Source organism: Littorina saxatilis, linkage group LG8, assembly GCF_037325665.1.
Source record: "Littorina saxatilis isolate snail1 linkage group LG8, US_GU_Lsax_2.0, whole genome shotgun sequence".
In the NCBI taxonomy this organism is placed as follows: domain Eukaryota; kingdom Metazoa; phylum Mollusca; class Gastropoda; order Littorinimorpha; family Littorinidae; genus Littorina; species Littorina saxatilis.
This window is the reverse complement of record NC_090252.1, coordinates 7,518,929-7,530,635: the sequence shown is the minus strand read 5'-3', so window position 1 is coordinate 7,530,635 and position 11,707 is coordinate 7,518,929. Positions and strand designations below refer to the sequence as shown.

The 11,707-nt window shown below is 41.8% G+C and overlaps 1 long non-coding RNA gene across 1 annotated transcript in view; it reads right to left on the bottom strand.

Annotated features, from left to right (window-relative positions):
- Nucleotides 1–10,307: 10,307 nt before the first annotated feature.
- Nucleotides 10,308–11,707, bottom strand: part of LOC138974948 (uncharacterized) — a 28,649-nt gene continuing 27,249 nt past the window's right edge. The window contains exon 4 of the long non-coding RNA XR_011458463.1: nucleotides 10,308–11,463. This is a non-coding gene — a long non-coding RNA (uncharacterized lncRNA). The remainder of the gene's footprint in view (nucleotides 11,464–11,707) is intronic.

Below are 11,707 nucleotides of genomic sequence, written 5' to 3'. Positions count from 1 at the left end.
CTTTTTCTCCACATCAGGCAGCTGAACTCCAAGATGCAGAGTCCATGCGCAACAGGCTGCAAGTAATTTTGGAGGAGGAAGCGCCTGATTGCATCTTTGTCAGGACCAGAAAGAGGCTTCCACCTGTCTCCAAGAGCCAGCCATCACAACCAACTATTCCCCAAATTAATCAAATTCTGCCGCCCGTTCTGATACAGTCAGCAGCAGGATGCACTTTGGTGAAGGAACTGGTAGGGAAAATTGCATTAACAGAACAGGACAGAGATCTTGTTGAAATTGAGACCCGAGGTCAGGCGACCTCATCCAGCTGGCACAGTCAGCGACTTGGTAGGATAATTGCCTCCAAGTTTTATATTGTGTACACAAAGTCTTTGACTCTGCTTAACCAGGTTACTGTCAGCGACGATATTGGCGACCCGCTAGCAACTTCCTTCATGACAGAAAAGCACCTAAACACGCCAACTGTGCGACATGGTCGTGCATTAGAGCCTGCAGCAAAGGAGGCAGCAAAGATTGAGCTGCTAAAAAGCCACACTACTGTAATTGTATTTTTAAAGATTGCGGTCTTTTTCTGTCTGTAAACCATCCCTTTCTTGGAGCCAGTCCTGATCTCCTTGTGTCTTGCTCCTGTTGTGGACATTTTGTGGTGGAGATTAAATGTCCTATATCTTTTGCTGACTGTGTGCCCACAGCAGACATCCCATATGTTCATTTAAACCAGGGCAACATGAGGTTGAAAGAAAGGCATGTTTATTTTGGTCAAATTCAAGGTCAAATAGCTCTTACAAGTGCAGAATTTGCAATGTTGTTTGTGTACTCTGTGCATGGTCACATCTTTGTGAAAGTTAACAAGGACACTAACTTCTTGACTGATATGTGTGAAAAGCTAACATGGTTTTGGACCAGGTTTGTTGGTCCCCAACTTCTCAAGGCCACGAATCCTGTGTGTTCAGCTGATCTTCCCTCCTCCTCATCTGCCCCCCTTTCACCCACCATTTTGCCTTCATTCCCTGCAGGTCCCTCCCTACCCCAACTCCCTGTTGTTAGATACACCCCGCGGCGTGTTCTTAAAAGAAAGACGACGACACCTAAACTTGCTCCTATGTACCTGTGGTGATGACCTCCCTGAAAATCCACAAGATTTTAAAGCGTTTTTCAAACAGTGTGATCACTGCCCCCAGTGGTACCACGTCAGCTGCGTAGGAATTAAAGAAGGGGAGGTTCCAGAGGACACATACATTTGGAAATGCCCTAAGTGCGTTAGTTCCCTGTGATGTGTGGATTTTCAGGGATGTCGTCACTAGACAGCTGATTGTAGTCCTATGGCGTGCTCATGTACAGTGAGTAACTCTATATTTGTTGTTCTTATATTGATGCTATGTTGCTAACAGGTCTCCCATATCATCGCCGACAGTAAATATTGTGATATTTTGCTGTTGTACATTTTGCCTTCGACTCAGAAATTTATTGAATTGCTGGTCTGTTGTAGGTTCTACTGTATACACTCTACATCATGTAAACTCAATCTGTTGAATAATGTGAGGAAATTAATGGCCTTTTCAGTCATATAATGGGTTATACAATCAACAACATTATCACAATGCTGTCAAACGAATATGCCTAGGTGTTTTTTTTATGTCCGTTTTCGTATATTTTAAAACTCTTTCTTTTATTGGATTTTATCACATTTTTGTTTTGAGGTCTGAAAAGGATGTTCCCCTGTACGCAAATGTTATCGACTTTTCCTGGACTACATGTGTTATTTGTATGTATTATATAACTAGATTTCTTTCTTCTCAATATGTTGTTCATTGTCAAGTGGATGAAGTCATCAGCTTTGAACTGCTGCTAGTGATAAACATTAACAACTTCAGTAAAGTTATTTTGAGCTGATTGTATTGTGTGTATTTTGTTAGCAAGTGCTGATATGTTTGACCTTGTGCTGTAATACTTTGTCTTTCTTTATTTGGTGTTTAACGTCGTTTTCAACCACGAAGGTTATATCGCGACGGGGGAAGGGGGGAGATGGGATAGAGCCAATTGTTTCTTGTTCACAAAAGCACTGATCAAAAATTTACTCCAGGGGCTTGCAACGTAGTACAATATATTACCTTACTGGGAGAATGCAAGTTTCCAGTACAAAGGACTTAACATTTCTTACATACTGCTTGACTAAAATCTTTACAAAAATTGAATTCTATACAAGAAACACTTAACAAGGGTAAAAGGAGAAACAGAATCCGTTAGTCGCCTCTTACGACATGCTGGGGAGCATCGGGTAAATTCTTTCTCGTCTCAACCAATATGGGACTCCCCCTAACCCGCGGGGGGTAATACTTTGTCTAATCTCTCCTTCTCCATTACATAGCAGGAGAAGGCAGATTTTGTTCCATCACATTGCGTCATACAACCATCAACCAAAACAAAACATCTGAGTCAAACATACATTTTTCATGGGAACATGTTATGGCAAGTGCACCTGCACAGGACAGGAAATGGAGAGAGAGTGCAGAGGAAGAAGAAAGAAAGTTCAAACAAATAAAAACAAACCAGTAAATTGCTTAAGGTTTCTCTTGGCCACTCTGGAAACATTTATTTTACTCTACCTATATTCCTTCATTACATTTATCAGTTATTTACATTCATACAAAAACCATAAGAGCTTATAATATAATCAGGGGCAAAAGTATGGCACGGACAACTGCTCTGGTAGAGGCTAACTCATTCCAGTGACAGGAATTAAAAGTTAGGACAGCAGGCGCACAATTACCTGAGAAACATTGGAATGTGTGTGAGGAGAAGAACAAAGGAAAAGACAAGAGTAAAGACAGCGCAAAAATAGCAAGAGAAAAAAACAGTGACCTAGTGAGATCAAAGGGAATGTAAAAGACAAGAGTAAAAATAGCGTGAAAAAACCCCATTGACCTAGTGAGAGCAAAGGCAAGGTAGATCACAAAGTGAGGGTGATATGTCACAGGTTTAGTGGTTAGAAAGGTCAGTGGTCATTGGTGATGTAAACTAGTAGCAGGGTAGACAGAGCAAGGTAGATTTCCCTCTGCCATTACCATATACTCCCTTGTCACTAGAATGTTTATGGAAAGTGCAGCTGCAGTGGAGAGAGATTGCAGGGAGAAAAAAGAGAAACATACAAATACATTTTTTTTAAAAGAGTGAATTTAAAAGGTTGCTGCTCCTCGCCACTGCGGTGAAATTTATTTTACTCTACCTATATTTATTCATTAAATGTATCAGTTATTTACATACATACAGTGGAGAAAACAAAAACAATGTTGCTTATCTCCATTGAAGTAATACAAAATAAAGAATAAAACAATTTACAGTGGAGATACCAATTACAGTGAAACCCGGCTATATTGAAGTAGGCTATATTGAAATCCCGGCTATATTGAAGAATTTTTCAGGTCCCGGCTGAAGCTCTACTTTTTTTTTGTCAAAAAATGTTGGCTACATTGAAGTCGGCTACTGTATATTGAAATCCCGGCTATATTGAAACAAAAATTCAGCCCACGGGACGTTTTTACCTGGCTATATTAAATGTTTGCTCCAAAGATTTGTTTTACTTTTTATTTTTAAGAACAATGACTGCGCGGGCGCCGAATGATATGACACGCCTCTGTCAGCGCAATCAGTTGAGGAAGGGGAGAGGCCAGATCAGCATCAACTTTCGAGTCAGGAGGTCTCTGATAACAATTGCAGTCTAACAATGCCGCGGGCCTCTGACAGCTACACCATGTAGTCTTGTGGTGCGTAGATCTCCACGACTTAATTTCTCTTGTTCATGCGAGTAGTTTCCCTTTGTACACTAGCAAAAATGGCTGCAAAACAAACAAGTCGCGTAAGGCAAAATAACAACATTTAGTCAAGCTGTCGAACTCACAGAATGAAACTGAACGCACTGCATTTTTTTCACAATGACCGTAGTCCGCCGCTCGTACAAAAGGCAGTGAAATTAACTAGCCTGTTTAGCGCGGTAGTGGTTGGGCTGTGCTGCAAAGCACGCTTTTCTGTACCTCTCTTCGCTTTAACTTTCTGAGCGTGTTTTTAATCCAAACATATCATATCTATATGTTTTTGGAATCAGGAACCAACAAGGAATAAGATGAAATTGTTTTTAAATCGATTTCGGAAATATATTTTTAATCATAATTTTTATATTTTTTAATTTTTAGAGCTTGTTTTTAATCCGAATATAACATATTTATATGTTTTTGGAATTAGACAATGATGAAGACTAAGATAAACGTAAATTTGGATCATTTTATAAAAAAAAAAATTTAATTACAATTTTTGAATTTTTAATGACCAAAGTCATTAATTAATTTTTAAGCCTCCAAGCTGAAATGCAATACCAAAGTCCGGCATTCGTCGAAGATTGCTTGACCAAAATGTCAATCAATTTGATTGAAAAATGAGGGTGTGACAGTGCCGCCTGAACTTTTACAAAAAGCCGGATATGACGTCATCAAAGACATTTATCCAAAAAATGAAAAAAACCGTCCGGGGATATCATACCCAGGAACACTCATGTCAAATTTCATAAAGATCGGTCCAGTAGTTCACTCTGAATCGCTCTACACACACACACGCACAGACAGACACACACACACACACACCACGACCCTCGTCTCGATTCCCCCTCTATGTTAAAACATTTAGTCAAAACTTGACTAAATGTAAAAAGGGTGAGTCTGACAATTAAAAGAAAAATCGAGCTTATTCAGAAGCTGGAAACTGGCTGCAAAAAAAGAAAGGAAGTAGCTGAGGAATATGGAATGTGTGATTGTGTGTGTAAGGGAGGTGGGGGGTGTGTGTGTGTCCTTCTTCTTCGGCGTTCCAGGATTTTTGGCCTCAGGTCAGGCTACAAGTTTTGTAGCTTGAATAAAGCTGGTGGTCAGGATCAGGGAGTCTTTGGTGCCCCAGAGTTGCTCCTGCAGTGTGGCACCTTGGGGCCAGTGATCTGTTCTGGCTTCCTGGTGGAGCGGGCAGGTCTGCAGGATGTGCTCCGGGGTCTGTGGGCCTGTTTCGCACGGGCAGTTCGGTGTGTGCGACAGACCAAGGCGGTGCATGTGGGCACGCAGTCGACAGTGTCCAGTCCGTAGGCGGAAGAGGATGGTGTGCTGATGGCGCTGTAGGTTGGGCATCTGATCATCAGATGGCAGGCTGTGTTGGGCATTCCAGGTGGTTTGGTAGTGTCTTTTCACCAGGGTTTTGGCTTCACTGTAAGAGACTGTTGGTCTTGTCTGCTCCAGATGGCTGCCAGTCTTGGCGTGTGTGTGTCCGTGTGTGTGTGTGTGCCGGTGTGCAGAAAAAAGCAAGGAGGCTCGAAGAACAACAGCCAACAGGTGAAAGATTAATGGGAATATATCTCACATCAAACGCAATGTGTGGACACGGAAATGAGAACGTATAGTGAAAAAAAGTTCGGTTATATTGAATTTCTGAAGGAACAAGGAGGGAAATTCAATATAACCGAGAATTGCCTATATTGAAGTTCCGGGTATATTGAAGGTCTTCCCGGGTCCCGTGCCACTTCAATATAGCCGGGTTTCACTGTACAATGATGATTGTCTCCCTTGAAGTTAGAAAAAGAGAAAAGATTTATAAGTAAAGTTGATTGGAAATAGGGTATTTTGGGGGGCTGCACAGGCATGTGGCTCTTTATAGGAGGAACAGCCTGTGAAGCACCAAAAGTTGGGGAAATTAGGAAGGAGAAGGTGGCTAGAGCAACAACCGTACAGAGGGCCCCAAAGGGGGGGTATCATTACGATCACGGGAAGGGAAATTTTAGCTTTCACGATCACAGTTACCTTGATTTTTGTTTTCACGATCACGAACACCAGTGGCAAATCACGGTCACGGTAAAAGTTGCATGTACAGAAAGCACGTGTCAAAGTAAACACAACCACACAGTAATTCGCTCCTCTGGCTCTATTGTTTATTCAACACAAAGTGAGAACTGTTGCACTTTCTTCTTTTTTTGAATTCTCTTTCATACACACATAGAAATACATATCATGATTTGTAATCAGTACCAAGAATGTTGTTTTCGTTGGTTTCTCTCTCTCTCTCTCTCTCTCTCTCTCTCTCTCTCTCTCTCTCTCTCTCTCTCTCTCTCTCTCTCTCTCTCCCTCTCCACTCATACACATTCAACTCCCACACCCTCACTCACACACATGAATATATATGCACAATTTCACATTTCCAGAGCTAAATATTGTAAACCCATTTTCTCAAAAACTATTGGGTGGATTGAAATTAAAGTACATGTATGTGTGATGGGTTCTTTATTTTCAACTTTGCCATACAATTTGAGGTACACCATCGCCTGGTTTCATGGCCTTGAAAAACAAACAGGAATGCTACAGGGCAAAAATGGTTTTACCTGAAAGAAGCGCGCAGTGCCAGTGGCGAAGCCACAAGCCTGAGCCTGCGAAGCAGGCGAGCCAACTAGGGCGGTCCGGGGGCATCCCCCCCCCAAAAAAAATCTTTTTCAAAAAACGGTTAAAATCTGTGCAATCTGGTGCATTCTGGGCATCATTTTCAGGGCTGTAATAGTGTTGTGATCTTGTTAAAAATCCCATTTTAGCCACCGCCCACCACCATTCAACACACCTCCAAACTGGTGAAAACAACACTGCTGTGCGCTGGCTTCATTCAGACCGGCGCCCGGTCGCGTTGCGTGATATTCACACGGATCGTTTTTGCGAAAATTTTTCAACTTCACCGGAATAAATTTGACTTTACCGGATTTTGAAAACGGCTTTATCGGATTTCCGGCAATTACCCGAAAAGTAGCATGCCTGACAAAATCCCCAACGAACATGACTTTGATCGTCTTTGACATAAGAATCCAGTGACCCAAACTGGCACGTCTCCCCGCCATTGTTTCTGAATTTAACCCATTGTTGATATTAAAGTTTACAGGCGCTAAAATAAATCCAAGCTTTATGCAAAGAAGCGACAATTAGAATCTATGCCAAGCGTGTCCACGTTGCTGGGATGAAAAAACACATTTCTAGTTTCGGTTTTGGCTACACGCAGACTCGATCTCGAGCCAGTCGAGGTCACACTGAGCGAGTGACAGCCGGACGTGGCAATGTCGACAATGTCAATGATCTCACTCAAACTCAAAGATCTTGAACAAATTTCAAGATCTTTGCCTACATTCAGAACAGTTATAGAGCAACATAGATCAACATACCTTGATGTTTTGTCTTCGGAAAGACCTACCCGTAGAAGGAAGGCATTCTCGCCGCCTGCTTTGGTCTGGCTTGAATCCACAAAATATAACAGAAGTTTGATGACAGTACCGCTGCACGCCATTTTTGATCTTCGAATTTGACTGAATGCACTCAAAACTTTTGCACGAAGCCCTTCCATTGGATGAAGTTTGGCAGACTTTTGCAATTTGCCTTCTGATTGGATCTCTTTTTTTGTGTGATTGGTTCTCTTAAAGGGAAGCAATCGCTGTCAAAATCATATGTGACCCTCCACCACGGAATGAGTCGCATCTCACCTCGCGCGGTTCTGCACTAGGCTTGATGTAAGTCCGGGGAGTGTCTGGTAACAGTGTGAGGGTCACCTTAGTCACAGGCTTATAACTCAAAAACTGTTCGCTCTGTTCTAAAACGGGTTTCACCACTGGATAGAGCATAAAAAAATTCTTCATGAAAATGTAAAAATATGAAAATCATGCAAAGGTGACATGTGACTCATTCCGTGGTGGAGGGTCACATATTTCTGAATGTGTTGTTGCTTCCCTTCAATCGGGATTGGCTCCTTGACGAATAGAGGATCATAGAGTGATACAGCTGTGAAAAATGTACGTTGAAATAAAATGCTTTGCAATAATGCCCATCACGATCACGAAAACAAATGACGATCACGATCACGAGACTTGATTTTTTTGTCATCACGGATCACGGGCAAAGTCCCATCACGATCACAGAAATGGAAATTTCGGCAATCACGGTCACAGAAAGGTCAAAAAACGCCAATCACGATCACGATTTTAAACCCTTTGGGGCCCTCCGTACAAGAAGCTAAAAATGTTAGGGTTAAAGCTGTGGTCTATTTATGACTTTCCGGGGCTACGAGGTTGAAAAATTGGGACAAAATCATGTACAGATTTCTGTACAGCAAACACTACCCGAAACCCCACCTATACGGCGTTTATGACCTTGAGAGCTTCAGTCAACGCTTGAATTTTGCAGTGGTAACATCTGGTTTGCTCTCGCAGAGCTGAGCATATTTGTCAAGAAGGATCGAGCAGAAAAAATAAACGACTTGGCAGGGATTCGAACTCAAGGCCTCGGGGCCTCGAAATGTCGGGGCCGATGTCTTAACCGCTAGGCCACTTCACCAGTGTTGTCAAAGATAAAAAAAAAATTGATAATTTTATATCATTCTACGCTTGAATTACCATTCATGCGTTGCAAAAACGTAAAAATTGACATTAAAATTTGCCTTTATTTGCAAACATGTTTTACGGAATCGCAGTACATGTTTACACCGTCATGCTACACGACATTCGCGCCATGCAAATAGCTGCGATATCTCTATTTACAACATGCAAGAAAATGACAAGAACAGTAATTGAATCTCTCCAAAGCTCTGTGCAGTTGAAACCAGACATCTAAGAAATAGTTATACATGTATTCACTTCTGAACAATGGGCGGATAGAGATATAAATCATGCTGCTTCAAGAATAACATAACATGAATTCATATCAATGTTTTTCCTTCTTTTTCTCAATTGGCGCAGTAGCCTAGTGGTTAGGACAATGAGACACGAAGTCGAGAGGTCGAGAGTTCGAATCTTCGCCGGGACGTTTATTGTTTCCCCTTGATCTCTCTTGAAGATAAAATATGATCAGTCTTGAGAGAGCAAACCGGATGTTATCTCTGCAAAATTCAAGCATTGACTGAAGCTCTCAAGGTCATACACGCCATATAGGTGGGGTTTCGGGTAGCGTTTGCTGTACAGAATTCTGTACATGATTGTATCCCTATTTTTTTAACCTCGTAGCCCTGGGAAGTCATAAATAAACCGCAGCTTTAAAGAACAAATTTCGTGAGGCTTGTTCACGTAGAATAATGTCTGCAGGACCGTCTGAGTTCAATGGCGATCAACCACTGCTTGACGCTTATTTCATGGTGGATGATTGTCATAAGCACAGCACCATAACATATTTTTCCTACGCGGGTTCGGTGGTCTATATGGCCGGTAAAGCTTGTCCTTATGATGCAAATCTCCCAGGCTGGCTCGTTGGGGAAACACTTGTGATATGGCAGGCTGGGTTGGGTAGACAGGCTGGAGGAAGTACCACATGTGTAAGAAACGAGAAAAAATATGACAGTTTATGCAAGAAAAAGAGAAGCAACAAACATTCATTGTGTGGATTGAACGCTCAGTGCGCTTTAGATACTATTTGGTAAAAGATAAGGTAATTATGTACAGCATTCAGACTCGACACTCACCGCCCTTATGCTATCATTTGGTTACTGATAAGGAAGGGGTATCAGGCACTGTTATGAAATATATTTCATTATATAGGTTTTACAGTAGTGCAGGTGATCCAGCACAGAAACCTGTACCGGGGGATCAAGCAATGGTTTTGTCTTATATCAAGTTTATGTAACTCACCTATCTAGCAATGCGATAGAAAACTAAACAAAATAGCTCTAATTGGTGTCTGCTTAAAATTGTTCCACAAAACCTGAAGTTAGTACACTTATGGTGCCATTCTGGAAATTTTGTGACGATTTGGAATTGGAACGTTCAAGGGACACTCGCTGTCAGTAAAGCCTAATCACTGTAGATTGACATCTTGAAATTACACAAGGCTGCACAAACAAGGATTACATCATCAATATTGTGCAAAGCAGAAATAGGGAGCTCATTGCTTAGAATTCTGAAGGTCTTGAGTCGTCTGATCACTTGCTCTACAAGGATCCTTCGATTTGCTATTTTATTTAGTTTTCCTTACATCTGCTGAAGGCATTTGTGTCTGTCCCCTACGGCCTTATGGAATCTCTAATCTCAAAGATTGCTGCAATGGAAAACCCCTTTGTCTGCCATAAGCAGGGTTCGTACAGGTCATGGAAAACCTGGAAAGTCATGGAATTTGATTTTTAAATTTTCCAGGCCCGGAAAGTCATGGAATTTCAATTCAAGTCATGGAATTTAACAAAAATAAGAAAGAAAAAAATTAACCTTTAGCACGCCAGCGGCGATTTTCGTTGCCCAGCCATTCCCCCCCCTCCCCTCCCCCCCCCCCCTCGGAAATGGCGACCTGTGGATCTAGTCATGGAAAATGTTATTGAGGCTCATGGAAAGTCATGGAAAAGTCATGGAATTTTGTTTCTAAAAACCAGTGGGGACCCTGCATAAGGGTACTGCCAGGGGGTATTGTTTTTAGAAACTTTGACTCCTCAGTGGCCGCTCTATCAGACATCCTACCTTCAAAGGCACGAGACACAAAAGAAATCATACTATTTGGTAATACAGAAACCAACACCTTCATCGTATTGTGGTGCTTGTACTCACTCCAAGTAGCACTTTGGAATTTTATGTCCTGTGGAGTTTGTATGAAGAGCTCTGTGCAATCAATAATTCCCATCAGACGAGGCATGTCTCTGTAGCGCCTTGGTTTGCTTGCCTGAACACTTACTTCATCAGGGAGGTAGACCATCTTTCCAAGTGTGGCTGCTAAGGCTGATACCCAAGATGAAAAAATCTTACCTGCCAGACAAGATGATATGCAAAACCGATAGGCCAGATCCTCAAGGTCTAATCCTCGTCTCAGTCGCATGAACACCAACAACATCTCATCAATACTATCTAAAAAACGTTTTGGGCCAAAACTCATTGGCTGATTGATAAATGTTCTTGCCTTTTTGGAATGGTTGACTTTCCCCTGCCATCTTCTTGTCACAAAGGGTGAAACTAATCCATGAATTCTTCGGAAGAGACTGGTTGTGGCCATACCAGTGTAATACGATACGTTTTTGTGAGAAATCAGATTTCTGAATAACCGTGGCTTTTTCCTGTCTGCGTTCTTTTTTTTTGCCATGTTTGCAATCTGAAGTTTTAACACACACACTTGCCTTTTTAGTCTATTGTTCTCCTTCGTCAGCTTAACAATTGCAACAAGACTGTGTGCATAACGTCTGTACATATGTCGGCAACGGTTTATAAAAAAAAAACATCAACAAATAAAAAGCAAAAACATGTGCACCCAGACATTTTTCTGTAGCGAATGGATCTTGCTCAGGGCCAGAGTCACACTCTTCTGGCAATCCACTGGCTGCTCGATCCATCTCCCTTGATGATCCTTGGGCCTGGCACGCCTCAAACTGGGATTCCAGATCTCGCCTTGCCTGTTTTCTTCTGCCTAGCTCCTGGTCTGGTTGGGGGATGTCTCTTAACACTCTGGCAGCCTGAAACATTCCCAGTGTTCATACAATTATTAATTATGGTACAGTAGTATTAAAAACTATTATATCTTCATGCAGGGCTCTCCACATATGTTGTTCGTTTGGGTTCCTGTCTTGACTTGTTCAGTTTTCAGAACACACTTAAAAGTTAAAGAAGAAGAGTCAAATCACTCAAGTTGTAAGGCACAGACAGACACATGTTACGAGGAACAGCATGTGTGAACAAGTACATTCCACACCTTCCTTT